Source organism: Schistocerca americana, unplaced genomic scaffold, assembly GCF_021461395.2.
Source record: "Schistocerca americana isolate TAMUIC-IGC-003095 unplaced genomic scaffold, iqSchAmer2.1 HiC_scaffold_555, whole genome shotgun sequence".
NCBI classification, from domain to species: domain Eukaryota; kingdom Metazoa; phylum Arthropoda; class Insecta; order Orthoptera; family Acrididae; genus Schistocerca; species Schistocerca americana.
In genome coordinates this window covers 61857-87756 of record NW_025726297.1, presented here as the reverse complement: position 1 = coordinate 87756, position 25900 = coordinate 61857, and the positions used below count along the sequence as shown (strand labels likewise).

Sequence of the window (25900 nt, the reverse complement as noted above, 5' to 3'; positions counted from 1 at the left end):
CGTCGTGTAAAGTCGAAAAGTCGTCTGCGTGGGTGAGTGCCATGTTTGGGGAGCGTTTCGTAGTTTGCGCAGTGCAATGGAGACGCGGAAAGTTGTTGTGGCCCAGTCTTTTGCAGTTGGACGACAAGAGTGGTACACAGTAGTAAAGTGCGAAGCAGTGAGTTGGCATGAACAGTCGAGTGCACAATGGGTCTTCAGATGTGCTTGTTACCTCAGGTGCTGTGTGATTGTCGACATGGAGTGAAAACGGAGCAACTTGTGACTGTCCCTTCAATTTAAGACGTTAAAAACGGACGGAATTTGCAGTCGTAATACCAGAGCATCGAAACTACTTGGAACTCTTGCGTATGTGAACGTGTCCGCGCCTTTGTACTCTGGTCCCTTCACCCCTGCAAACCAACCAACCATCGCGTCCGTGCACATAAGAGTAGCAAAGAACGGAGATCAGCGCAGCTTGCTTGTGCTTGGGGGCGTAGCTAAGTTGGTAGAGCGTTCGCTTTGCATGTGAAAGGTCCCGGGTTCAAGCCCCGGCGCCTCCATGTTTTGTGGTCAGTGCGTGGTAAGTGTTGGTCGCGGCGAGCCTAAAGGCACGCAAGATGTTGCAAAGCCAGCGTCACAGACTCGTATACTGACGTAAGGAGAGCAAGACGTAAATGTGAGGACCGGCTGTTGTCGAGGTGTCATCGAGTGCAAATCTGCCTTAGGTATAACGGCCTAACCTCAATGAAGTCTAGAGAGTGGACAACACGTTCGTCTACCTCAGAGCGTTGGCCGAACGCTATTTTCGACGTCGTGCGTGCCACTTTGATTTTGGCCAACTACGATTCGATACAGAATGCAGGAAACCTGAAAGACACCCTCACGGACACATTGAGAGTAGTGTTTGTCAGCGGAATAATGGGAGTGCAAGGGTCTGTGTCATTGATATGGCTGTATGTAGCGCAGTTCGTCAGCAGGGGGCGTAGCTCAGATGGTAGAGCGCTCGCTTAGCATGCGAGAGGTACTGGGATCGATACCCAGCGCCTCCAGAATTTTTAACACACCAACATGCGCACACTGCCATGCAAGTGGAATAATACACAGCCAGAAAATGTGTCAAGGCAGATACGAGCCAACGATTAGCAGCCACAATTGGCAAGCGTGCTGTAATGCGCACGAAGCACCCTCCTCCCACCACTACACTTAATTTAGAAACAGTACAAGTGTTCCCATAAGATTCTCAAACCTATGTCGCAAAGATCAGCCTTGCGCCGAATTCACAAAAATCCCACTGCACATTCCAATTCTTGACGTGCAGTCGGCTGCTACTGGTGTTGCTAGTTGTGACTGCTGATGACAGATGCCGTAGCAATCAATTCATGGAGTGAGTTGTATGTTTTGCGATACTCTGTCTCTGACAAGCAAGCAGAGGTGACATAGGCGCGAACACAGGAAGCTCGCAGCCCCTCGCTGCCTGCAGACACCGAACAGCCACAGTAGGAGGGCGGCCTAAGTCGTAGGCAAAATGTGCTCATTCGCTTGTGTGCGACGTCAAGCTCTAAATAAGGCTGTCACTAGCGTGAGCGTTGCGTGAGCGTCGTGTAAAGTCGAAAAGTCGTCTGCGTGGGTGAGTGCCATGTTTGGGGAGCGTTTCGTAGTTTGCGCAGTGCAATGGAGACGCGGAAAGTTGTTGTGGCCCAGTCTTTTGCAGTTGGACGACAAGAGTGGTACACAGTAGTAAAGTGCGAAGCAGTGAGTTGGCATGAACAGTCGAGTGCACAATGGGTCTTCAGATGTGCTTGTTACCTCAGGTGCTGTGTGATTGTCGACATGGAGTGAAAACGGAGCAACTTGTGACTGTCCCTTCAATTTAAGACGTTAAAAACGGACGGAATTTGCAGTCGTAATACCAGAGCATCGAAACTACTTGGAACTCTTGCGTATGTGAACGTGTCCGCGCCTTTGTACTCTGGTCCCTTCACCCCTGCAAACCAACCAACCATCGCGTCCGTGCACATAAGAGTAGCAAAGAACGGAGATCAGCGCAGCTTGCTTGTGCTTGGGGGCGTAGCTCAGTTGGTAGAGCGTTCGCTTTGCATGTGAAAGGTCCCGGGTTCAAGCCCCGGCGCCTCCATGTTTTGTGGTCAGTGCGTGGTAAGTGTTGGTCGCGGCGAGCCTAAAGGCACGCAAGATGTTGCAAAGCCAGCGTCACAGACTCGTATACTGACGTAAGGAGAGCAAGACGTAAATGTGAGGACCGGCTGTTGTCGAGGTGTCATCGAGTGCAAATCTGCCTTAGGTATAACGGCCTAACCTCAATGAAGTCTAGAGAGTGGACAACACGTTCGTCTACCTCAGAGCGTTGGCCGAACGCTATTTTCGACGTCGTGCGTGCCACTTTGATTTTGGCCAACTACGATTCGATACAGAATGCAGGAAACCTGAAAGACACCCTCACGGACACATTGAGAGTAGTGTTTGTCAGCGGAATAATGGGAGTGCAAGGGTCTGTGTCATTGATATGGCTGTATGTAGCGCAGTTCGTCAGCAGGGGGCGTAGCTCAGATGGTAGAGCGCTCGCTTAGCATGCGAGAGGTACTGGGATCGATACCCAGCGCCTCCAGAATTTTTAACACACCAACATGCGCACACTGCCATGCAAGTGGAATAATACACAGCCAGAAAATGTGTCAAGGCAGATACGAGCCAACGATTAGCAGCCACAATTGGCAAGCGTGCTGTAATGCGCACGAAGCACCCTCCTCCCACCACTACACTTAATTTAGAAACAGTACAAGTGTTCCCATAAGATTCTCAAACCTATGTCGCAAAGATCAGCCTTGCGCCGAATTCACAAAAATCCCACTGCACATTCCAATTCTTGACGTGCAGTCGGCTGCTACTGGTGTTGCTAGTTGTGACTGCTGATGACAGATGCCGTAGCAATCAATTCATGGAGTGAGTTGTATGTTTTGCGATACTCTGTCTCTGACAAGCAAGCAGAGGTGACATAGGCGCGAACACAGGAAGCTCGCAGCCCCTCGCTGCCTGCAGACACCGAACAGCCACAGTAGGAGGGCGGCCTAAGTCGTAGGCAAAATGTGCTCATTCGCTTGTGTGCGACGTCAAGCTCTAAATAAGGCTGTCACTAGCGTGAGCGTTGCGTGAGCGTCGTGTAAAGTCGAAAAGTCGTCTGCGTGGGTGAGTGCCATGTTTGGGGAGCGTTTCGTAGTTTGCGCAGTGCAATGGAGACGCGGAAAGTTGTTGTGGCCCAGTCTTTTGCAGTTGGACGACAAGAGTGGTACACAGTAGTAAAGTGCGAAGCAGTGAGTTGGCATGAACAGTCGAGTGCACAATGGGTCTTCAGATGTGCTTGTTACCTCAGGTGCTGTGTGATTGTCGACATGGAGTGAAAACGGAGCAACTTGTGACTGTCCCTTCAATTTAAGACGTTAAAAACGGACGGAATTTGCAGTCGTAATACCAGAGCATCGAAACTACTTGGAACTCTTGCGTATGTGAACGTGTCCGCGCCTTTGTACTCTGGTCCCTTCACCCCTGCAAACCAACCAACCATCGCGTCCGTGCACATAAGAGTAGCAAAGAACGGAGATCAGCGCAGCTTGCTTGTGCTTGGGGGCGTAGCTCAGTTGGTAGAGCGTTCGCTTTGCATGTGAAAGGTCCCGGGTTCAAGCCCCGGCGCCTCCATGTTTTGTGGTCAGTGCGTGGTAAGTGTTGGTCGCGGCGAGCCTAAAGGCACGCAAGATGTTGCAAAGCCAGCGTCACAGACTCGTATACTGACGTAAGGAGAGCAAGACGTAAATGTGAGGACCGGCTGTTGTCGAGGTGTCATCGAGTGCAAATCTGCCTTAGGTATAACGGCCTAACCTCAATGAAGTCTAGAGAGTGGACAACACGTTCGTCTACCTCAGAGCGTTGGCCGAACGCTATTTTCGACGTCGTGCGTGCCACTTTGATTTTGGCCAACTACGATTCGATACAGAATGCAGGAAACCTGAAAGACACCCTCACGGACACATTGAGAGTAGTGTTTGTCAGCGGAATAATGGGAGTGCAAGGGTCTGTGTCATTGATATGGCTGTATGTAGCGCAGTTCGTCAGCAGGGGGCGTAGCTCAGATGGTAGAGCGCTCGCTTAGCATGCGAGAGGTACTGGGATCGATACCCAGCGCCTCCAGAATTTTTAACACACCAACATGCGCACACTGCCATGCAAGTGGAATAATACACAGCCAGAAAATGTGTCAAGGCAGATACGAGCCAACGATTAGCAGCCACAATTGGCAAGCGTGCTGTAATGCGCACGAAGCACCCTCCTCCCACCACTACACTTAATTTAGAAACAGTACAAGTGTTCCCATAAGATTCTCAAACCTATGTCGCAAAGATCAGCCTTGCGCCGAATTCACAAAAATCCCACTGCACATTCCAATTCTTGACGTGCAGTCGGCTGCTACTGGTGTTGCTAGTTGTGACTGCTGATGACAGATGCCGTAGCAATCAATTCATGGAGTGAGTTGTATGTTTTGCGATACTCTGTCTCTGACAAGCAAGCAGAGGTGACATAGGCGCGAACACAGGAAGCTTGCAGCCCCTCGCTGCCTGCAGACACCGAACAGCCACAGTAGGAGGGCGGCCTAAGTCGTAGGCAAAATGTGCTCATTCGCTTGTGTGCGACGTCAAGCTCTAAATAAGGCTGTCACTAGCGTGAGCGTTGCGTGAGCGTCGTGTAAAGTCGAAAAGTCGTCTGCGTGGGTGAGTGCCATGTTTGGGGAGCGTTTCGTAGTTTGCGCAGTGCAATGGAGACGCGGAAAGTTGTTGTGGCCCAGTCTTTTGCAGTTGGACGACAAGAGTGGTACACAGTAGTAAAGTGCGAAGCAGTGAGTTGGCATGAACAGTCGAGTGCACAATGGGTCTTCAGATGTGCTTGTTACCTCAGGTGCTGTGTGATTGTCGACATGGAGTGAAAACGGAGCAACTTGTGACTGTCCCTTCAATTTAAGACGTTAAAAACGGACGGAATTTGCAGTCGTAATACCAGAGCATCGAAACTACTTGGAACTCTTGCGTATGTGAACGTGTCCGCGCCTTTGTACTCTGGTCCCTTCACCCCTGCAAACCAACCAACCATCGCGTCCGTGCACATAAGAGTAGCAAAGAACGGAGATCAGCGCAGCTTGCTTGTGCTTGGGGGCGTAGCTAAGTTGGTAGAGCGTTCGCTTTGCATGTGAAAGGTCCCGGGTTCAAGCCCCGGCGCCTCCATGTTTTGTGGTCAGTGCGTGGTAAGTGTTGGTCGCGGCGAGCCTAAAGGCACGCAAGATGTTGCAAAGCCAGCGTCACAGACTCGTATACTGACGTAAGGAGAGCAAGACGTAAATGTGAGGACCGGCTGTTGTCGAGGTGTCATCGAGTGCAAATCTGCCTTAGGTATAACGGCCTAACCTCAATGAAGTCTAGAGAGTGGACAACACGTTCGTCTACCTCAGAGCGTTGGCCGAACGCTATTTTCGACGTCGTGCGTGCCACTTTGATTTTGGCCAACTACGATTCGATACAGAATGCAGGAAACCTGAAAGACACCCTCACGGACACATTGAGAGTAGTGTTTGTCAGCGGAATAATGGGAGTGCAAGGGTCTGTGTCATTGATATGGCTGTATGTAGCGCAGTTCGTCAGCAGGGGGCGTAGCTCAGATGGTAGAGCGCTCGCTTAGCATGCGAGAGGTACTGGGATCGATACCCAGCGCCTCCAGAATTTTTAACACACCAACATGCGCACACTGCCATGCAAGTGGAATAATACACAGCCAGAAAATGTGTCAAGGCAGATACGAGCCAACGATTAGCAGCCACAATTGGCAAGCGTGCTGTAATGCGCACGAAGCACCCTCCTCCCACCACTACACTTAATTTAGAAACAGTACAAGTGTTCCCATAAGATTCTCAAACCTATGTCGCAAAGATCAGCCTTGCGCCGAATTCACAAAAATCCCACTGCACATTCCAATTCTTGACGTGCAGTCGGCTGCTACTGGTGTTGCTAGTTGTGACTGCTGATGACAGATGCCGTAGCAATCAATTCATGGAGTGAGTTGTATGTTTTGCGATACTCTGTCTCTGACAAGCAAGCAGAGGTGACATAGGCGCGAACACAGGAAGCTCGCAGCCCCTCGCTGCCTGCAGACACCGAACAGCCACAGTAGGAGGGCGGCCTAAGTCGTAGGCAAAATGTGCTCATTCGCTTGTGTGCGACGTCAAGCTCTAAATAAGGCTGTCACTAGCGTGAGCGTTGCGTGAGCGTCGTGTAAAGTCGAAAAGTCGTCTGCGTGGGTGAGTGCCATGTTTGGGGAGCGTTTCGTAGTTTGCGCAGTGCAATGGAGACGCGGAAAGTTGTTGTGGCCCAGTCTTTTGCAGTTGGACGACAAGAGTGGTACACAGTAGTAAAGTGCGAAGCAGTGAGTTGGCATGAACAGTCGAGTGCACAATGGGTCTTCAGATGTGCTTGTTACCTCAGGTGCTGTGTGATTGTCGACATGGAGTGAAAACGGAGCAACTTGTGACTGTCCCTTCAATTTAAGACGTTAAAAACGGACGGAATTTGCAGTCGTAATACCAGAGCATCGAAACTACTTGGAACTCTTGCGTATGTGAACGTGTCCGCGCCTTTGTACTCTGGTCCCTTCACCCCTGCAAACCAACCAACCATCGCGTCCGTGCACATAAGAGTAGCAAAGAACGGAGATCAGCGCAGCTTGCTTGTGCTTGGGGGCGTAGCTCAGTTGGTAGAGCGTTCGCTTTGCATGTGAAAGGTCCCGGGTTCAAGCCCCGGCGCCTCCATGTTTTGTGGTCAGTGCGTGGTAAGTGTTGGTCGCGGCGAGCCTAAAGGCACGCAAGATGTTGCAAAGCCAGCGTCACAGACTCGTATACTGACGTAAGGAGAGCAAGACGTAAATGTGAGGACCGGCTGTTGTCGAGGTGTCATCGAGTGCAAATCTGCCTTAGGTATAACGGCCTAACCTCAATGAAGTCTAGAGAGTGGACAACACGTTCGTCTACCTCAGAGCGTTGGCCGAACGCTATTTTCGACGTCGTGCGTGCCACTTTGATTTTGGCCAACTACGATTCGATACAGAATGCAGGAAACCTGAAAGACACCCTCACGGACACATTGAGAGTAGTGTTTGTCAGCGGAATAATGGGAGTGCAAGGGTCTGTGTCATTGATATGGCTGTATGTAGCGCAGTTCGTCAGCAGGGGGCGTAGCTCAGATGGTAGAGCGCTCGCTTAGCATGCGAGAGGTACTGGGATCGATACCCAGCGCCTCCAGAATTTTTAACACACCAACATGCGCACACTGCCATGCAAGTGGAATAATACACAGCCAGAAAATGTGTCAAGGCAGATACGAGCCAACGATTAGCAGCCACAATTGGCAAGCGTGCTGTAATGCGCACGAAGCACCCTCCTCCCACCACTACACTTAATTTAGAAACAGTACAAGTGTTCCCATAAGATTCTCAAACCTATGTCGCAAAGATCAGCCTTGCGCCGAATTCACAAAAATCCCACTGCACATTCCAATTCTTGACGTGCAGTCGGCTGCTACTGGTGTTGCTAGTTGTGACTGCTGATGACAGATGCCGTAGCAATCAATTCATGGAGTGAGTTGTATGTTTTGCGATACTCTGTCTCTGACAAGCAAGCAGAGGTGACATAGGCGCGAACACAGGAAGCTTGCAGCCCCTCGCTGCCTGCAGACACCGAACAGCCACAGTAGGAGGGCGGCCTAAGTCGTAGGCAAAATGTGCTCATTCGCTTGTGTGCGACGTCAAGCTCTAAATAAGGCTGTCACTAGCGTGAGCGTTGCGTGAGCGTCGTGTAAAGTCGAAAAGTCGTCTGCGTGGGTGAGTGCCATGTTTGGGGAGCGTTTCGTAGTTTGCGCAGTGCAATGGAGACGCGGAAAGTTGTTGTGGCCCAGTCTTTTGCAGTTGGACGACAAGAGTGGTACACAGTAGTAAAGTGCGAAGCAGTGAGTTGGCATGAACAGTCGAGTGCACAATGGGTCTTCAGATGTGCTTGTTACCTCAGGTGCTGTGTGATTGTCGACATGGAGTGAAAACGGAGCAACTTGTGACTGTCCCTTCAATTTAAGACGTTAAAAACGGACGGAATTTGCAGTCGTAATACCAGAGCATCGAAACTACTTGGAACTCTTGCGTATGTGAACGTGTCCGCGCCTTTGTACTCTGGTCCCTTCACCCCTGCAAACCAACCAACCATCGCGTCCGTGCACATAAGAGTAGCAAAGAACGGAGATCAGCGCAGCTTGCTTGTGCTTGGGGGCGTAGCTAAGTTGGTAGAGCGTTCGCTTTGCATGTGAAAGGTCCCGGGTTCAAGCCCCGGCGCCTCCATGTTTTGTGGTCAGTGCGTGGTAAGTGTTGGTCGCGGCGAGCCTAAAGGCACGCAAGATGTTGCAAAGCCAGCGTCACAGACTCGTATACTGACGTAAGGAGAGCAAGACGTAAATGTGAGGACCGGCTGTTGTCGAGGTGTCATCGAGTGCAAATCTGCCTTAGGTATAACGGCCTAACCTCAATGAAGTCTAGAGAGTGGACAACACGTTCGTCTACCTCAGAGCGTTGGCCGAACGCTATTTTCGACGTCGTGCGTGCCACTTTGATTTTGGCCAACTACGATTCGATACAGAATGCAGGAAACCTGAAAGACACCCTCACGGACACATTGAGAGTAGTGTTTGTCAGCGGAATAATGGGAGTGCAAGGGTCTGTGTCATTGATATGGCTGTATGTAGCGCAGTTCGTCAGCAGGGGGCGTAGCTCAGATGGTAGAGCGCTCGCTTAGCATGCGAGAGGTACTGGGATCGATACCCAGCGCCTCCAGAATTTTTAACACACCAACATGCGCACACTGCCATGCAAGTGGAATAATACACAGCCAGAAAATGTGTCAAGGCAGATACGAGCCAACGATTAGCAGCCACAATTGGCAAGCGTGCTGTAATGCGCACGAAGCACCCTCCTCCCACCACTACACTTAATTTAGAAACAGTACAAGTGTTCCCATAAGATTCTCAAACCTATGTCGCAAAGATCAGCCTTGCGCCGAATTCACAAAAATCCCACTGCACATTCCAATTCTTGACGTGCAGTCGGCTGCTACTGGTGTTGCTAGTTGTGACTGCTGATGACAGATGCCGTAGCAATCAATTCATGGAGTGAGTTGTATGTTTTGCGATACTCTGTCTCTGACAAGCAAGCAGAGGTGACATAGGCGCGAACACAGGAAGCTCGCAGCCCCTCGCTGCCTGCAGACACCGAACAGCCACAGTAGGAGGGCGGCCTAAGTCGTAGGCAAAATGTGCTCATTCGCTTGTGTGCGACGTCAAGCTCTAAATAAGGCTGTCACTAGCGTGAGCGTTGCGTGAGCGTCGTGTAAAGTCGAAAAGTCGTCTGCGTGGGTGAGTGCCATGTTTGGGGAGCGTTTCGTAGTTTGCGCAGTGCAATGGAGACGCGGAAAGTTGTTGTGGCCCAGTCTTTTGCAGTTGGACGACAAGAGTGGTACACAGTAGTAAAGTGCGAAGCAGTGAGTTGGCATGAACAGTCGAGTGCACAATGGGTCTTCAGATGTGCTTGTTACCTCAGGTGCTGTGTGATTGTCGACATGGAGTGAAAACGGAGCAACTTGTGACTGTCCCTTCAATTTAAGACGTTAAAAACGGACGGAATTTGCAGTCGTAATACCAGAGCATCGAAACTACTTGGAACTCTTGCGTATGTGAACGTGTCCGCGCCTTTGTACTCTGGTCCCTTCACCCCTGCAAACCAACCAACCATCGCGTCCGTGCACATAAGAGTAGCAAAGAACGGAGATCAGCGCAGCTTGCTTGTGCTTGGGGGCGTAGCTCAGTTGGTAGAGCGTTCGCTTTGCATGTGAAAGGTCCCGGGTTCAAGCCCCGGCGCCTCCATGTTTTGTGGTCAGTGCGTGGTAAGTGTTGGTCGCGGCGAGCCTAAAGGCACGCAAGATGTTGCAAAGCCAGCGTCACAGACTCGTATACTGACGTAAGGAGAGCAAGACGTAAATGTGAGGACCGGCTGTTGTCGAGGTGTCATCGAGTGCAAATCTGCCTTAGGTATAACGGCCTAACCTCAATGAAGTCTAGAGAGTGGACAACACGTTCGTCTACCTCAGAGCGTTGGCCGAACGCTATTTTCGACGTCGTGCGTGCCACTTTGATTTTGGCCAACTACGATTCGATACAGAATGCAGGAAACCTGAAAGACACCCTCACGGACACATTGAGAGTAGTGTTTGTCAGCGGAATAATGGGAGTGCAAGGGTCTGTGTCATTGATATGGCTGTATGTAGCGCAGTTCGTCAGCAGGGGGCGTAGCTCAGATGGTAGAGCGCTCGCTTAGCATGCGAGAGGTACTGGGATCGATACCCAGCGCCTCCAGAATTTTTAACACACCAACATGCGCACACTGCCATGCAAGTGGAATAATACACAGCCAGAAAATGTGTCAAGGCAGATACGAGCCAACGATTAGCAGCCACAATTGGCAAGCGTGCTGTAATGCGCACGAAGCACCCCTCCTCCCACCACTACACTTAATTTAGAAACAGTACAAGTGTTCCCATAAGATTCTCAACCTATGTCGCAAAGATCAGCCTTGCGCCGAATTCACAAAAAATCCCACTGCACATTCCAATTCTTGACGTGCAGTCGGCTGCTACTGGTGTTGCTAGTTGTGACTGCTGATGACAGATGCCGTAGCAATCAATTCATGGAGTGAGTTGTATGTTTTGCGATACTCTGTCTCTGACAAGCAAGCAGAGGTGACATAGGCGCGAACACAGGAAGCTTGCAGCCCCTCGCTGCCTGCAGACACCGAACAGCCACAGTAGGAGGGCGGCCTAAGTCGTAGGCAAAATGTGCTCATTCGCTTGTGTGCGACGTCAAGCTCTAAATAGGCTGTCACTAGCGTGAGCGTTGCGTGAGCGTCGTGTAAAGTCGAAAGTCGTCTGCGTGGGTGTGTGCCATGTTTGGGGAGCGTTTCGTAGTTTGCGCAGTGCAATGGAGACGCGGAAAGTTGTTGTGGCCCAGTCTTTTGCAGTTGGACGACAAGAGTTGGTACACAGTAGTAAAGTGCGAAGCAGTGAGTTGCATGAACAGTCGAGTGCACAATGGGTCTTCAGATGTGGCTTGTTACCTCAGGTGCTGTGTGATTGTCGACATGGAGTGAAAACGGAGCAACATGTGACTGTCCCTTCAATTTAAGACGTTAAAAACGGACGGAATTTGCAGTCGTAATACCAGAGCATCGAAACTACTTGGAACTCTTGCGTATGTGAACGTGTCCGCGCCTTTGTACTCTGGTCCCTTCACCCTGCAAACCAACCACCATCGCGTCCGGGCACATAAGAGTAGCAAAGAACGGAGATCAGCGCAGCTTGCTTGTGCTTGGGGGCGTAGCTCAGTTGGTAGAGCGTTCGCTTTGCATGTGAAAGGTCCCCGGGTTCAAGCCCCGGCGCCTCCATGTTTTGTGGTCAGTGCGTGGTAAGTGTTGGTCGCGGCGAGCCTAAAGGCACGCAAGATGTTGCAAAGCCAGCGTCACAGACTCGTATACTGACGTAAGGAGAGCAAGACGTAAATGTGAGGACCGGCTGTTGTCGAGGTGTCATCGAGTGCAAATCTGCCTTAGGTATAACGGCCCTAACCTCAATGAAGTCTAGAGAGTGGACACCACGTTCGTCTACCTCAGAGCGTTGGCCGAACGCTATTTTCGACGTCGTGCGTGCCACTTTGATTTTGGCCAACTACGATTCGATACAGAATGCAGAAACCTGAAAGCCACCCTCACGGACACACTTGAGAGTAGTGTTTTGTCAGCGGAATAATGGGAGTGCAAGGGTCTGTGTCATTGATATGGCTGTATGTAGCGCAGTTCGTCAGCAGGGGGCGTAGCTCAGATGGTAGAGCGCCTCGCTTAGCATGCGAGAGGTACTGGGATCGATACCCAGCGCCTCCAGAATTTTTAACACACCAACATGCGCACACTGCCATGCAAGTGGAATAATACACAGCCAGAAAATGTGTCAAGGCAGATACGAGCCAACGATTAGCAGCCACAATTGGCAAGCGTGCTGTAATGCGCACGAAGCACCCTCCTCCCACCACTACCACTTAATTTAGAAACAGTACAAGTGTTCCCATAAGATTCTCAAACCTATGTCGCAAAGATCAGCCTTGCGCCGAATTCACAAAAATCCCACTGCACATTCCAATTCTTGACGTGCAGTCGGCTGCTACTGGTGTTGCTAGTTGTGACTGCTGATGACAGATGCCGTAGCAATCAATTCATGGAGTGAGTTGTATGTTTTGCGATACTCTGTCTCTGACAAGCAAGCAGAGGTGACATAGGCGCGAACACAGGAAGCTTGCAGCCCCTCGCTGCCTGCAGACACCGAACAGCCACAGTAGGAGGGCGGCCTAAGTCGTAGGCGAAATGTGCTCATTCGCTTGTGTGCGACGTCAAGCTCTAAATAAGGCTGTCACTAGCGTGAGCGTTGCGTGAGGCGTCGTGTAAAGTCGGAAAAGTCGTCTGCGTGGGTGAGTGCCATGTTTTGGGGAGCGTTTCGTAGTTTGCGCAGTGCAATGGAGACGCGGAAAGTTGTTGTGGCCCAGTCTTTTGCAGTTGGACGACAAAGATGGTACACAGTAGTAAAGTGCGAAGCAGTGAGTTGGCATGAACAGTCGAGTGCACAATGGGTCTTCAGATGTGCTTGTTACCTCAGGTGCTGTGTGATTGTCGACATGGAGTGAAAACGGAGCAACTTGTGACTGTCCCTTCAATTAAAGACGTTAAAAACGGACGGAATTTGCAGTCGTAATACCAGAGCATCGAAACTACTTGAACTCTTGCGTATGTGAACGTGTCCGCGCCTTTGTACTCTGGTCCCTTCTCACCCCTGCAAACCAACCAACCATCGCGTCCGTGCACATAAGAGTAGCAAAGAACGGAGATCAGCGCAGCTTGCTTGTGCTTGGGGCGTAGCTCAGTTGGTAGAGCGTTCGCTTTGCATGTGAAAGGTCCCGGGTTCAAGCCCCGGCGCCTCCATGTTTTGTGGTCAGTGCGTGGTAAGTGTTGGTCGCGGCGAGCCTAAAGGCACGCAAGATGTTGCAAAGCCAGCGTCACAGACTCGTATACTGACGTAAGGAGAGCAAGACGTAAATGTGAGGACCGGCTGTTGTCGAGGTGTCATCGAGTGCAAATCTGCCTTAGGTATAACGGCCTAACCTCAATGAAGTCTAGAGAGTGGACAACACGTTCGTCTACCTCAGAGCGTTGGCCGAACGCTATTTTCGACGTCGTGCGTGCCACTTTGATTTTGGCCAACTACGATTCGATACAGAATGCAGGAAACCTGAAAGACACCCTCACGGACACATTGAGAGTAGTGTTTGTCAGCGGAATAATGGGAGTGCAAGGGTCTGTGTCATTGATATGGCTGTATGTAGCGCAGTTCGTCAGCAGGGGGCGTAGCTCAGATGGTAGAGCGCTCGCTTAGCATGCGAGAGGTACTGGGATCGATACCCAGCGCCTCCAGAATTTTTAACACACCAACATGCGCACACTGCCATGCAAGTGGAATAATACACAGCCAGAAAATGTGTCAAGGCAGATACGAGCCAACGATTAGCAGCCACAATTGGCAAGCGTGCTGTAATGCGCACGAAGCACCCTCCTCCCCACCACTACACTTAATTTAGAAACAGTACAAGTGTTCCCATAAGATTCTCAAACCTATGTCGCAAAGATCAGCCTTGCGCCGAATTCACAAAAATCCCCACTGCACATTCCAATTCTTGACGTGCAGTCGGCTGCTACTGGAGTTGCTCAGTTGTGACTGCTGATGACAGATGCCGTAGCAATCAATTCATGGAGTGAGTTGTATGTTTTGCGATACTCTGTCTCTGACAAGCATGCAGAGGTGACATAGGCGCGAACACAGGAAGCTTGCAGCCCCTCGCTGCTGCAGACACCGCACAGCCACAGTAGGAGGGCGGCCTAAGTCGTAGGCAAAATGTGCTCATTCGCTTGTGTGCGACGTCAAGCTCTAAATAAGGCTGTCACTAGCGTGAGCGTTGCGTGAGCGTCGTGTAAAGTCCGAAAAGTCGTCTGCGTGGGTGAGTGCCATGTTTGGGGAGCGTTTCGTAGTTTGCGCAGTGCAATGGAGACGCGGAAAGTTGTTGTGGCCCAGTCTTTTGCAGTTGGACGACAAGAGTGGTACACAGTAGTAAAAGTGCGAAGCAGTGAGTTGGCATGAACAGTCGAGTGCACAATGGGTCTTCAGATGTGCTTGTTACCTCAGGTGCTGTGAGATTGTCGACATGGAGTGAAAACGGAGCAACTTGTGACTGTCCCTTCAATTTAAGACGTTAAAAACGGACGGAATTTGCAGTCGTAATACCGAGCATCGAAACTACTTGGAACTCTTGCGTATGTGAACGTGTCCGCGCCTTTGTACTCTGGTCCCTTCACCCCTGCAAACCAACCAACCATCGCGTCCGTGCACATAAGAGTAGCAAAGAACGGAGATCAGCGCAGCTTGCTTGTGCTTGGGGGCGTAGCTAAGTTGGTAGAGCGTTCGCTTTGCATGTGAAAGGTCCCGGGTTCAAGCCCCGGCGCCTCCATGTTTTGTGGTCAGTGCGTGGTAAGTGTTGGTCGCGGCGAGCCTAAAGGCACGCAAGATGTTGCAAAGCCAGCGTCACAGACTCGTATACTGACGTAAGGAGAGCAAGACGTAAATGTGAGGACCGGCTGTTGTCGAGGTGTCATCGACTGCCTTAGGTATAACGGCCTAACCTCAATGAAGTCTAGAGAGTGGACAACACGTTCGTCTACCTCAGAGCGTTGGCCGAACGCTATTTTCGACGTCGTGCGTGCCACTTTGATTTTGGCCAACTACGATTCGATACAGAATGCAGGAAACCTGAAAGACACCCTCACGGACACATTGAGAGTAGTGTTTGTCAGCGGAATAATGGGAGTGCAAGGGTCTGTGTCATTGATATGGCTGTATGTAGCGCAGTTCGTCAGCAGGGGGCGTAGCTCAGATGGTAGAGCGCTCGCTTAGCATGCGAGAGGTACTGGGATCGATACCCAGCGCCTCCAGAATTTTTAACACACCAACATGCGCACACTGCCATGCAAGTGGAATAATACACAGCCAGAAAATGTGTCAAGGCAGATACGAGCCAACGATTAGCAGCCACAATTGGCAAGCGTGCTGTAATGCGCACGAAGCACCCTCCTCCCACCACTACACTTAATTTAGAAACAGTACAAGTGTTCCCATAAGATTCTCAAACCTATGTCGCAAAGATCAGCCTTGCGCCGAATTCACAAAAATCCCACTGCACATTCCAATTCTTGACGTGCAGTCGGCTGCTACTGGTGTTGCTAGTTGTGACTGCTGATGACAGATGCCGTAGCAATCAATTCATGGAGTGAGTTGTATGTTTTGCGATACTCTGTCTCTGACAAGCAAGCAGAGGTGACATAGGCGCGAACACAGGAAGCTCGCAGCCCCTCGCTGCCTGCAGACACCGAACAGCCACAGTAGGAGGGCGGCCTAAGTCGTAGGCAAAATGTGCTCATTCGCTTGTGTGCGACGTCAAGCTCTAAATAAGGCTGTCACTAGCGTGAGCGTTGCGTGAGCGTCGTGTAAAGTCGAAAAGTCGTCTGCGTGGGTGAGTGCCATGTTTGGGGAGCGTTTCGTAGTTTGCGCAGTGCAATGGAGACGCGGAAAGTTGTTGTGGCCCAGTCTTTTGCAGTTGGACGACAAGAGTGGTACACAGTAGTAAAGTGCGAAGCAGTGAGTTGGCATGAACAGTCGAGTGCACAATGGGTCTTCAGATGTGCTTGTTACCTCAGGTGCTGTGTGATTGTCGACATGGAGTGAAAACGGAGCAACTTGTGACTGTCCCTTCAATTTAAGACGTTAAAAACGGACGGAATTTGCAGTCGTAATACCAGAGCATCGAAACTACTTGGAACTCTTGCGTATGTGAACGTGTCCGCGCCTTTGTACTCTGGTCCCTTCACCCCTGCAAACCAACCAACCATCGCGTCCGTGCACATAAGAGTAGCAAAGAACGGAGATCAGCGCAGCTTGCTTGTGCTTGGGGGCGTAGCTCAGTTGGTAGAGCGTTCGCTTTGCATGTGAAAGGTCCCGGGTTCAAGCCCCGGCGCCTCCATGTTTTGTGGTCAGTGCGTGGTAAGTGTTGGTCGCGGCGAGCCTAAAGGCACGCAAGATGTTGCAAAGCCAGCGTCACAGACTCGTATACTGACGTAAGGAGAGCAAGACGTAAATGTGAGGACCGGCTGTTGTCGAGGTGTCATCGAGTGCAAATCTGCCTTAGGTATAACGGCCTAACCTCAATGAAGTCTAGAGAGTGGACAACACGTTCGTCTACCTCAGAGCGTTGGCCGAACGCTATTTTCGACGTCGTGCGTGCCACTTTGATTTTGGCCAACTACGATTCGATACAGAATGCAGGAAACCTGAAAGACACCCTCACGGACACATTGAGAGTAGTGTTTGTCAGCGGAATAATGGGAGTGCAAGGGTCTGTGTCATTGATATGGCTGTATGTAGCGCAGTTCGTCAGCAGGGGGCGTAGCTCAGATGGTAGAGCGCTCGCTTAGCATGCGAGAGGTACTGGGATCGATACCCAGCGCCTCCAGAATTTTTAACACACCAACATGCGCACACTGCCATGCAAGTGGAATAATACACAGCCAGAAAATGTGTCAAGGCAGATACGAGCCAACGATTAGCAGCCACAATTGGCAAGCGTGCTGTAATGCGCACGAAGCACCCTCCTCCCACCACTACACTTAATTTAGAAACAGTACAAGTGTTCCCATAAGATTCTCAAACCTATGTCGCAAAGATCAGCCTTGCGCCGAATTCACAAAAATCCCACTGCACATTCCAATTCTTGACGTGCAGTCGGCTGCTACTGGTGTTGCTAGTTGTGACTGCTGATGACAGATGCCGTAGCAATCAATTCATGGAGTGAGTTGTATGTTTTGCGATACTCTGTCTCTGACAAGCAAGCAGAGGTGACATAGGCGCGAACACAGGAAGCTTGCAGCCCCTCGCTGCCTGCAGACACCGAACAGCCACAGTAGGAGGGCGGCCTAAGTCGTAGGCAAAATGTGCTCATTCGCTTGTGTGCGACGTCAAGCTCTAAATAAGGCTGTCACTAGCGTGAGCGTTGCGTGAGCGTCGTGTAAAGTCGAAAAGTCGTCTGCGTGGGTGAGTGCCATGTTTGGGGAGCGTTTCGTAGTTTGCGCAGTGCAATGGAGACGCGGAAAGTTGTTGTGGCCCAGTCTTTTGCAGTTGGACGACAAGAGTGGTACACAGTAGTAAAGTGCGAAGCAGTGAGTTGGCATGAACAGTCGAGTGCACAATGGGTCTTCAGATGTGCTTGTTACCTCAGGTGCTGTGTGATTGTCGACATGGAGTGAAAACGGAGCAACTTGTGACTGTCCCTTCAATTTAAGACGTTAAAAACGGACGGAATTTGCAGTCGTAATACCAGAGCATCGAAACTACTTGGAACTCTTGCGTATGTGAACGTGTCCGCGCCTTTGTACTCTGGTCCCTTCACCCCTGCAAACCAACCAACCATCGCGTCCGTGCACATAAGAGTAGCAAAGAACGGAGATCAGCGCAGCTTGCTTGTGCTTGGGGGCGTAGCTCAGTTGGTAGAGCGTTCGCTTTGCATGTGAAAGGTCCCGGGTTCAAGCCCCGGCGCCTCCATGTTTTGTGGTCAGTGCGTGGTAAGTGTTGGTCGCGGCGAGCCTAAAGGCACGCAAGATGTTGCAAAGCCAGCGTCACAGACTCGTATACTGACGTAAGGAGAGCAAGACGTAAATGTGAGGACCGGCTGTTGTCGAGGTGTCATCGAGTGCAAATCTGCCTTAGGTATAACGGCCTAACCTCAATGAAGTCTAGAGAGTGGACAACACGTTCGTCTACCTCAGAGCGTTGGCCGAACGCTATTTTCGACGTCGTGCGTGCCACTTTGATTTTGGCCAACTACGATTCGATACAGAATGCAGGAAACCTGAAAGACACCCTCACGGACACATTGAGAGTAGTGTTTGTCAGCGGAATAATGGGAGTGCAAGGGTCTGTGTCATTGATATGGCTGTATGTAGCGCAGTTCGTCAGCAGGGGGCGTAGCTCAGATGGTAGAGCGCTCGCTTAGCATGCGAGAGGTACTGGGATCGATACCCAGCGCCTCCAGAATTTTTAACACACCAACATGCGCACACTGCCATGCAAGTGGAATAATACACAGCCAGAAAATGTGTCAAGGCAGATACGAGCCAACGATTAGCAGCCACAATTGGCAAGCGTGCTGTAATGCGCACGAAGCACCCTCCTCCCACCACTACACTTAATTTAGAAACAGTACAAGTGTTCCCATAAGATTCTCAAACCTATGTCGCAAAGATCAGCCTTGCGCCGAATTCACAAAAATCCCACTGCACATTCCAATTCTTGACGTGCAGTCGGCTGCTACTGGTGTTGCTAGTTGTGACTGCTGATGACAGATGCCGTAGCAATCAATTCATGGAGTGAGTTGTATGTTTTGCGATACTCTGTCTCTGACAAGCAAGCAGAGGTGACATAGGCGCGAACACAGGAAGCTTGCAGCCCCTCGCTGCCTGCAGACACCGAACAGCCACAGTAGGAGGGCGGCCTAAGTCGTAGGCAAAATGTGCTCATTCGCTTGTGTGCGACGTCAAGCTCTAAATAAGGCTGTCACTAGCGTGAGCGTCGTGTAAAGTCGAAAAGTCGTCTGCGTGGGTGAGTGCCATGTTTGGGGAGCGTTTCGTAGTTTGCGCAGTGCAATGGAGACGCGGAAAGTTGTTGTGGCCCAGTCTTTTGCAGTTGGACGACAAGAGTGGTACACAGTAGTAAAGTGCGAAGCAGTGAGTTGGCATGAACAGTCGAGTGCACAATGGGTCTTCAGATGTGCTTGTTACCTCAGGTGCTGTGTGATTGTCGACATGGAGTGAAAACGGAGCAACTTGTGACTGTCCCTTCAATTTAAGACGTTAAAAACGGACGGAATTTGCAGTCGTAATACCAGAGCATCGAAACTACTTGGAACTCTTGCGTATGTGAACGTGTCCGCGCCTTTGTACTCTGGTCCCTTCACCCCTGCAAACCAACCAACCATCGCGTCCGTGCACATAAGAGTAGCAAAGAACGGAGATCAGCGCAGCTTGCTTGTGCTTGGGGGCGTAGCTCAGTTGGTAGAGCGTTCGCTTTGCATGTGAAAGGTCCCGGGTTCAAGCCCCGGCGCCTCCATGTTTTGTGGTCAGTGCGTGGTAAGTGTTGGTCGCGGCGAGCCTAAAGGCACGCAAGATGTTGCAAAGCCAGCGTCACAGACTCGTATACTGACGTAAGGAGAGCAAGACGTAAATGTGAGGACCGGCTGTTGTCGAGGTGTCATCGAGTGCAAATCTGCCTTAGGTATAACGGCCTAACCTCAATGAAGTCTAGAGAGTGGACAACACGTTCGTCTACCTCAGAGCGTTGGCCGAACGCTATTTTCGACGTCGTGCGTGCCACTTTGATTTTGGCCAACTACGATTCGATACAGAATGCAGGAAACCTGAAAGACACCCTCACGGACACATTGAGAGTAGTGTTTGTCAGCGGAATAATGGGAGTGCAAGGGTCTGTGTCATTGATATGGCTGTATGTAGCGCAGTTCGTCAGCAGGGGGCGTAGCTCAGATGGTAGAGCGCTCGCTTAGCATGCGAGAGGTACTGGGATCGATACCCAGCGCCTCCAGAATTTTTAACACACCAACATGCGCACACTGCCATGCAAGTGGAATAATACACAGCCAGAAAATGTGTCAAGGCAGATACGAGCCAACGATTAGCAGCCACAATTGGCAAGCGTGCTGTAATGCGCACGAAGCACCCTCCTCCCACCACTACACTTAATTTAGAAACAGTACAAGTGTTCCCATAAGATTCTCAAACCTATGTCGCAAAGATCAGCCTTGCGCCGAATTCACAAAAATCCCACTGCACATTCCAATTCTTGACGTGCAGTCGGCTGCTACTGGTGTTGCTAGTTGTGACTGCTGATGACAGATGCCGTAGCAATCAATTCATGGAGTGAGTTGTATGTTTTGCGATACTCTGTCTCTGACAAGCAAGCAGAGGTGACATAGGCGCGAACACAGGAAGCTTGCAGCCCCTCGCTGCCTGCAGACACCGAACAGCCACAGTAGGAGGGCGGCCTAAGTCGTAGGCAAAATGTGCTCATTCGCTTGTGTGCGACGTCAAGCTCTAAATAAGGCTGTCACTAGCGTGAGCGTTGCGTGAGCGTCGTGTAAAGTCGAAAAGTCGTCTGCGTGGGTGAGTGCCATGTTTGGGGAGCGTTTCGTAGTTTGCGCAGTGCAATGGAGACGCGGAAAGTTGTTGTGGCCCAGTCTTTTGCAGTTGGACGACAAGAGTGGTACACAGTAGTAAAGTGCGAAGCAGTGAGTTGGCATGAACAGTCGAGTGCACAATGGGTCTTCAGATGTGCTTGTTACCTCAGGTGCTGTGTGATTGTCGACATGGAGTGAAAACGGAGCAACTTGTGACTGTCCCTTCAATTTAAGACGTTAAAAACGGACGGAATTTGCAGTCGTAATACCAGAGCATCGAAACTACTTGGAACTCTTGCGTATGTGAACGTGTCCGCGCCTTTGTACTCTGGTCCCTTCACCCCTGCAAACCAACCAACCATCGCGTCCGTGCACATAAGAGTAGCAAAGAACGGAGATCAGCGCAGCTTGCTTGTGCTTGGGGGCGTAGCTAAGTTGGTAGAGCGTTCGCTTTGCATGTGAAAGGTCCCGGGTTCAAGCCCCGGCGCCTCCATGTTTTGTGGTCAGTGCGTGGTAAGTGTTGGTCGCGGCGAGCCTAAAGGCACGCAAGATGTTGCAAAGCCAGCGTCACAGACTCGTATACTGACGTAAGGAGAGCAAGACGTAAATGTGAGGACCGGCTGTTGTCGAGGTGTCATCGAGTGCAAATCTGCCTTAGGTATAACGGCCTAACCTCAATGAAGTCTAGAGAGTGGACAACACGTTCGTCTACCTCAGAGCGTTGGCCGAACGCTATTTTCGACGTCGTGCGTGCCACTTTGATTTTGGCCAACTACGATTCGATACAGAATGCAGGAAACCTGAAAGACACCCTCACGGACACATTGAGAGTAGTGTTTGTCAGCGGAATAATGGGAATGCAAGGGTCTGTGTCATTGATATGGCTGTATGTAGCGCAGTTCGTCAGCAGGGGGCGTAGCTCAGATGGTAGAGCGCTCGCTTAGCATGCGAGAGGTACTGGGATCGATACCCAGCGCCTCCAGAATTTTTAACACACCAACATGCGCACACTGCCATGCAAGTGGAATAATACACAGCCAGAAAATGTGTCAAGGCAGATACGAGCCAACGATTAGCAGCCACAATTGGCAAGCGTGCTGTAATGCGCACGAAGCACCCTCCTCCCACCACTACACTTAATTTAGAAACAGTACAAGTGTTCCCATAAGATTCTCAAACCTATGTCGCAAAGATCAGCCTTGCGCCGAATTCACAAAAATCCCACTGCACATTCCAATTCTTGACGTGCAGTCGGCTGCTACTGGTGTTGCTAGTTGTGACTGCTGATGACAGATGCCGTAGCAATCAATTCATGGAGTGAGTTGTATGTTTTGCGATACTCTGTCTCTGACAAGCAAGCAGAGGTGACATAGGCGCGAACACAGGAAGCTTGCAGCCCCTCGCTGCCTGCAGACACCGAACAGCCACAGTAGGAGGGCGGCCTAAGTCGTAGGCAAAATGTGCTCATTCGCTTGTGTGCGACGTCAAGCTCTAAATAAGGCTGTCACTAGCGTGAGCGTTGCGTGAGCGTCGTGTAAAGTCGAAAAGTCGTCTGCGTGGGTGAGTGCCATGTTTGGGGAGCGTTTCGTAGTTTGCGCAGTGCAATGGAGACGCGGAAAGTTGTTGTGGCCCAGTCTTTTGCAGTTGGACGACAAGAGTGGTACACAGTAGTAAAGTGCGAAGCAGTGAGTTGGCATGAACAGTCGAGTGCACAATGGGTCTTCAGATGTGCTTGTTACCTCAGGTGCTGTGTGATTGTCGACATGGAGTGAAAACGGAGCAACTTGTGACTGTCCCTTCAATTTAAGACGTTAAAAACGGACGGAATTTGCAGTCGTAATACCAGAGCATCGAAACTACTTGGAACTCTTGCGTATGTGAACGTGTCCGCGCCTTTGTACTCTGGTCCCTTCACCCCTGCAAACCAACCAACCATCGCGTCCGTGCACATAAGAGTAGCAAAGAACGGAGATCAGCGCAGCTTGCTTGTGCTTGGGGGCGTAGCTAAGTTGGTAGAGCGTTCGCTTTGCATGTGAAAGGTCCCGGGTTCAAGCCCCGGCGCCTCCATGTTTTGTGGTCAGTGCGTGGTAAGTGTTGGTCGCGGCGAGCCTAAAGGCACGCAAGATGTTGCAAAGCCAGCGTCACAGACTCGTATACTGACGTAAGGAGAGCAAGACGTAAATGTGAGGACCGGCTGTTGTCGAGGTGTCATCGAGTGCAAATCTGCCTTAGGTATAACGGCCTAACCTCAATGAAGTCTAGAGAGTGGACAACACGTTCGTCTACCTCAGAGCGTTGGCCGAACGCTATTTTCGACGTCGTGCGTGCCACTTTGATTTTGGCCAACTACGATTCGATACAGAATGCAGGAAACCTGAAAGACACCCTCACGGACACATTGAGAGTAGTGTTTGTCAGCGGAATAATGGGAGTGCAAGGGTCTGTGTCATTGATATGGCTGTATGTAGCGCAGTTCGTCAGCAGGGGGCGTAGCTCAGATGGTAGAGCGCTCGCTTAGCATGCGAGAGGTACTGGGATCGATACCCAGCGCCTCCAGAATTTTTAACACACCAACATGCGCACACTGCCATGCAAGTGGAATAATACACAGCCAGAAAATGTGTCAAGGCAGATACGAGCCAACGATTAGCAGCCACAATTGGCAAGCGTGCTGTAATGCGCACGAAGCACCCTCCTCCCACCACTACACTTAATTTAGAAACAGTACAAGTGTTCCCATAAGATTCTCAAACCTATGTCGCAAAGATCAGCCTTGCGCCGAATTCACAAAAATCCCACTGCACATTCCAATTCTTGACGTGCAGTCGGCTGCTACTGGTGTTGCTAGTTGTGACTGCTGATGACAGATGCCGTAGCAATCAATTCATGGAGTGAGTTGTATGTTTTGCGATACTCTGTCTCTGACAAGCAAGCAGAGGTGACATAGGCGCGAACACAGGAAGCTTGCAGCCCCTCGCTGCCTGCAGACACCGAACAGCCACAGTAGGAGGGCGGCCTAAGTCGTAGGCAAAATGTGCTCATTCGCTTGTGTGCGACGTCAAGCTCTAAATAAGGCTGTCACTAGCGTGAGCGTTGCGTGAGCGTCGTGTAAAGTCGAAAAGTCGTCTGCGTGGGTGAGTGCCATGTTTGGGGAGCGTTTCGTAGTTTGCGCAGTGCAATGGAGACGCGGAAAGTTGTTGTGGCCCAGTCTTTTGCAGTTGGACGACAAGAGTGGTACACAGTAGTAAAGTGCGAAGCAGTGAGTTGGCATGAACAGTCGAGTGCACAATGGGTCTTCAGATGTGCTTGTTACCTCAGGTGCTGTGTGATTGTCGACATGGAGTGAAAACGGAGCAACTTGTGACTGTCCCTTCAATTTAAGACGTTAAAAACGGACGGAATTTGCAGTCGTAATACCAGAGCATCGAAACTACTTGGAACTCTTGCGTATGTGAACGTGTCCGCGCCTTTGTACTCTGGTCCCTTCACCCCTGCAAACCAACCAACCATCGCGTCCGTGCACATAAGAGTAGCAAAGAACGGAGATCAGCGCAGCTTGCTTGTGCTTGGGGGCGTAGCTCAGTTGGTAGAGCGTTCGCTTTGCATGTGAAAGGTCCCGGGTTCAAGCCCCGGCGCCTCCATGTTTTGTGGTCAGTGCGTGGTAAGTGTTGGTCGCGGCGAGCCTAAAGGCACGCAAGATGTTGCAAAGCCAGCGTCACAGACTCGTATACTGACGTAAGGAGAGCAAGACGTAAATGTGAGGACCGGCTGTTGTCGAGGTGTCATCGAGTGCAAATCTGCCTTAGGTATAACGGCCTAACCTCAATGAAGTCTAGAGAGTGGACAACACGTTCGTCTACCTCAGAGCGTTGGCCGAACGCTATTTTCGACGTCGTGCGTGCCACTTTGATTTTGGCCAACTACGATTCGATACAGAATGCAGGAAACCTGAAAGACACCCTCACGGACACATTGAGAGTAGTGTTTGTCAGCGGAATAATGGGAGTGCAAGGGTCTGTGTCATTGATATGGCTGTATGTAGCGCAGTTCGTCAGCAGGGGGCGTAGCTCAGATGGTAGAGCGCTCGCTTAGCATGCGAGAGGTACTGGGATCGATACCCAGCGCCTCCAGAATTTTTAACACACCAACATGCGCACACTGCCATGCAAGTGGAATAATACACAGCCAGAAAATGTGTCAAGGCAGATACGAGCCAACGATTAGCAGCCACAATTGGCAAGCGTGCTGTAATGCGCACGAAGCACCCTCCTCCCACCACTACACTTAATTTAGAAACAGTACAAGTGTTCCCATAAGATTCTCAAACCTATGTCGCAAAGATCAGCCTTGCGCCGAATTCACAAAAATCCCACTGCACATTCCAATTCTTGACGTGCAGTCGGCTGCTACTGGTGTTGCTAGTTGTGACTGCTGATGACAGATGCCGTAGCAATCAATTCATGGAGTGAGTTGTATGTTTTGCGATACTCTGTCTCTGACAAGCAAGCAGAGGTGACATAGGCGCGAACACAGGAAGCTTGCAGCCCCTCGCTGCCTGCAGACACCGAACAGCCACAGTAGGAGGGCGGCCTAAGTCGTAGGCGAAATGTGCTCATTCGCTTGTGTGCGACGTCAAGCTCTAAATAAGGCTGTCACTAGCGTGAGCGTTGCGTGAGCGTCGTGTAAAGTCGAAAAGTCGTCTGCGTGGGTGAGTGCCATGTTTGGGGAGCGTTTCGTAGTTTGCGCAGTGCAATGGAGACGCGGAAAGTTGTTGTGGCCCAGTCTTTTGCAGTTGGACGACAAGAGTGGTACACAGTAGTAAAGTGCGAAGCAGTGAGTTGGCATGAACAGTCGAGTGCACAATGGGTCTTCAGATGTGCTTGTTACCTCAGGTGCTGTGTGATTGTCGACATGGAGTGAAAACGGAGCAACTTGTGACTGTCCCTTCAATTTAAGACGTTAAAAACGGACGGAATTTGCAGTCGTAATACCAGAGCATCGAAACTACTTGGAACTCTTGCGTATGTGAACGTGTCCGCGCCTTTGTACTCTGGTCCCTTCACCCCTGCAAACCAACCAACCATCGCGTCCGTGCACATAAGAGTAGCAAAGAACGGAGATCAGCGCAGCTTGCTTGTGCTTGGGGGCGTAGCTCAGTTGGTAGAGCGTTCGCTTTGCATGTGAAAGGTCCCGGGTTCAAGCCCCGGCGCCTCCATGTTTTGTGGTCAGTGCGTGGTAAGTGTTGGTCGCGGCGAGCCTAAAGGCACGCAAGATGTTGCAAAGCCAGCGTCACAGACTCGTATACTGACGTAAGGAGAGCAAGACGTAAATGTGAGGACCGGCTGTTGTCGAGGTGTCATCGAGTGCAAATCTGCCTTAGGTATAACGGCCTAACCTCAATG

At 50.9% G+C, this 25900-nt stretch overlaps 32 non-coding genes across 32 annotated transcripts; all 32 read left to right on the top strand.

Moving 5' to 3' along the window:
- The first annotated feature begins 466 nt into the window (after window positions 1-466).
- On the top strand, window positions 467-539 carry Trnaa-ugc. The gene has a single exon. It is a non-coding gene; the product is annotated as a tRNA-Ala (tRNA).
- A 416-nt stretch (window positions 540-955) lies between these two features.
- Trnaa-agc lies at window positions 956-1028 on the top strand. Its single transcript has one exon. It is a non-coding gene; the product is annotated as a tRNA-Ala (tRNA).
- Window positions 1029-2040: 1012 nt separating this feature from the next.
- On the top strand, window positions 2041-2113 carry Trnaa-ugc. Its single transcript has one exon. It is a non-coding gene; the product is annotated as a tRNA-Ala (tRNA).
- Window positions 2114-2529: 416 nt separating this feature from the next.
- Window positions 2530-2602, top strand: Trnaa-agc. Its single transcript has one exon. It is a non-coding gene; the product is annotated as a tRNA-Ala (tRNA).
- Window positions 2603-3614: 1012 nt separating this feature from the next.
- On the top strand, window positions 3615-3687 carry Trnaa-ugc. The gene has a single exon. It is a non-coding gene; the product is annotated as a tRNA-Ala (tRNA).
- Window positions 3688-4103: 416 nt separating this feature from the next.
- Window positions 4104-4176, top strand: Trnaa-agc. The gene has a single exon. It is a non-coding gene; the product is annotated as a tRNA-Ala (tRNA).
- Window positions 4177-5188: 1012 nt separating this feature from the next.
- On the top strand, window positions 5189-5261 carry Trnaa-ugc. Its single transcript has one exon. It is a non-coding gene; the product is annotated as a tRNA-Ala (tRNA).
- A 416-nt stretch (window positions 5262-5677) lies between these two features.
- Window positions 5678-5750, top strand: Trnaa-agc. Its single transcript has one exon. It is a non-coding gene; the product is annotated as a tRNA-Ala (tRNA).
- A 1012-nt stretch (window positions 5751-6762) lies between these two features.
- On the top strand, window positions 6763-6835 carry Trnaa-ugc. The gene has a single exon. It is a non-coding gene; the product is annotated as a tRNA-Ala (tRNA).
- Window positions 6836-7251: 416 nt separating this feature from the next.
- Window positions 7252-7324, top strand: Trnaa-agc. Its single transcript has one exon. It is a non-coding gene; the product is annotated as a tRNA-Ala (tRNA).
- A 1012-nt stretch (window positions 7325-8336) lies between these two features.
- Window positions 8337-8409, top strand: Trnaa-ugc. Its single transcript has one exon. It is a non-coding gene; the product is annotated as a tRNA-Ala (tRNA).
- Window positions 8410-8825: 416 nt separating this feature from the next.
- Trnaa-agc lies at window positions 8826-8898 on the top strand. The gene has a single exon. It is a non-coding gene; the product is annotated as a tRNA-Ala (tRNA).
- Window positions 8899-9910: 1012 nt separating this feature from the next.
- Window positions 9911-9983, top strand: Trnaa-ugc. The gene has a single exon. It is a non-coding gene; the product is annotated as a tRNA-Ala (tRNA).
- Window positions 9984-10399: 416 nt separating this feature from the next.
- Window positions 10400-10472, top strand: Trnaa-agc. The gene has a single exon. It is a non-coding gene; the product is annotated as a tRNA-Ala (tRNA).
- Window positions 10473-11482: 1010 nt separating this feature from the next.
- Window positions 11483-11556, top strand: Trnaa-ugc. Its single transcript has one exon. It is a non-coding gene; the product is annotated as a tRNA-Ala (tRNA).
- A 418-nt stretch (window positions 11557-11974) lies between these two features.
- On the top strand, window positions 11975-12048 carry Trnaa-agc. The gene has a single exon. It is a non-coding gene; the product is annotated as a tRNA-Ala (tRNA).
- Window positions 12049-13553: 1505 nt separating this feature from the next.
- On the top strand, window positions 13554-13626 carry Trnaa-agc. Its single transcript has one exon. It is a non-coding gene; the product is annotated as a tRNA-Ala (tRNA).
- Window positions 13627-14641: 1015 nt separating this feature from the next.
- Window positions 14642-14714, top strand: Trnaa-ugc. The gene has a single exon. It is a non-coding gene; the product is annotated as a tRNA-Ala (tRNA).
- A 408-nt stretch (window positions 14715-15122) lies between these two features.
- On the top strand, window positions 15123-15195 carry Trnaa-agc. Its single transcript has one exon. It is a non-coding gene; the product is annotated as a tRNA-Ala (tRNA).
- Window positions 15196-16207: 1012 nt separating this feature from the next.
- Trnaa-ugc lies at window positions 16208-16280 on the top strand. Its single transcript has one exon. It is a non-coding gene; the product is annotated as a tRNA-Ala (tRNA).
- A 416-nt stretch (window positions 16281-16696) lies between these two features.
- Window positions 16697-16769, top strand: Trnaa-agc. Its single transcript has one exon. It is a non-coding gene; the product is annotated as a tRNA-Ala (tRNA).
- A 1012-nt stretch (window positions 16770-17781) lies between these two features.
- On the top strand, window positions 17782-17854 carry Trnaa-ugc. The gene has a single exon. It is a non-coding gene; the product is annotated as a tRNA-Ala (tRNA).
- A 416-nt stretch (window positions 17855-18270) lies between these two features.
- Window positions 18271-18343, top strand: Trnaa-agc. Its single transcript has one exon. It is a non-coding gene; the product is annotated as a tRNA-Ala (tRNA).
- Window positions 18344-19344: 1001 nt separating this feature from the next.
- On the top strand, window positions 19345-19417 carry Trnaa-ugc. Its single transcript has one exon. It is a non-coding gene; the product is annotated as a tRNA-Ala (tRNA).
- A 416-nt stretch (window positions 19418-19833) lies between these two features.
- On the top strand, window positions 19834-19906 carry Trnaa-agc. Its single transcript has one exon. It is a non-coding gene; the product is annotated as a tRNA-Ala (tRNA).
- Window positions 19907-20918: 1012 nt separating this feature from the next.
- Window positions 20919-20991, top strand: Trnaa-ugc. The gene has a single exon. It is a non-coding gene; the product is annotated as a tRNA-Ala (tRNA).
- Window positions 20992-21407: 416 nt separating this feature from the next.
- On the top strand, window positions 21408-21480 carry Trnaa-agc. Its single transcript has one exon. It is a non-coding gene; the product is annotated as a tRNA-Ala (tRNA).
- A 1012-nt stretch (window positions 21481-22492) lies between these two features.
- On the top strand, window positions 22493-22565 carry Trnaa-ugc. Its single transcript has one exon. It is a non-coding gene; the product is annotated as a tRNA-Ala (tRNA).
- A 416-nt stretch (window positions 22566-22981) lies between these two features.
- Window positions 22982-23054, top strand: Trnaa-agc. Its single transcript has one exon. It is a non-coding gene; the product is annotated as a tRNA-Ala (tRNA).
- Window positions 23055-24066: 1012 nt separating this feature from the next.
- Window positions 24067-24139, top strand: Trnaa-ugc. Its single transcript has one exon. It is a non-coding gene; the product is annotated as a tRNA-Ala (tRNA).
- Window positions 24140-24555: 416 nt separating this feature from the next.
- Window positions 24556-24628, top strand: Trnaa-agc. The gene has a single exon. It is a non-coding gene; the product is annotated as a tRNA-Ala (tRNA).
- Window positions 24629-25640: 1012 nt separating this feature from the next.
- Trnaa-ugc lies at window positions 25641-25713 on the top strand. Its single transcript has one exon. It is a non-coding gene; the product is annotated as a tRNA-Ala (tRNA).
- The last annotated feature ends 187 nt before the right edge of the window (window positions 25714-25900 follow it).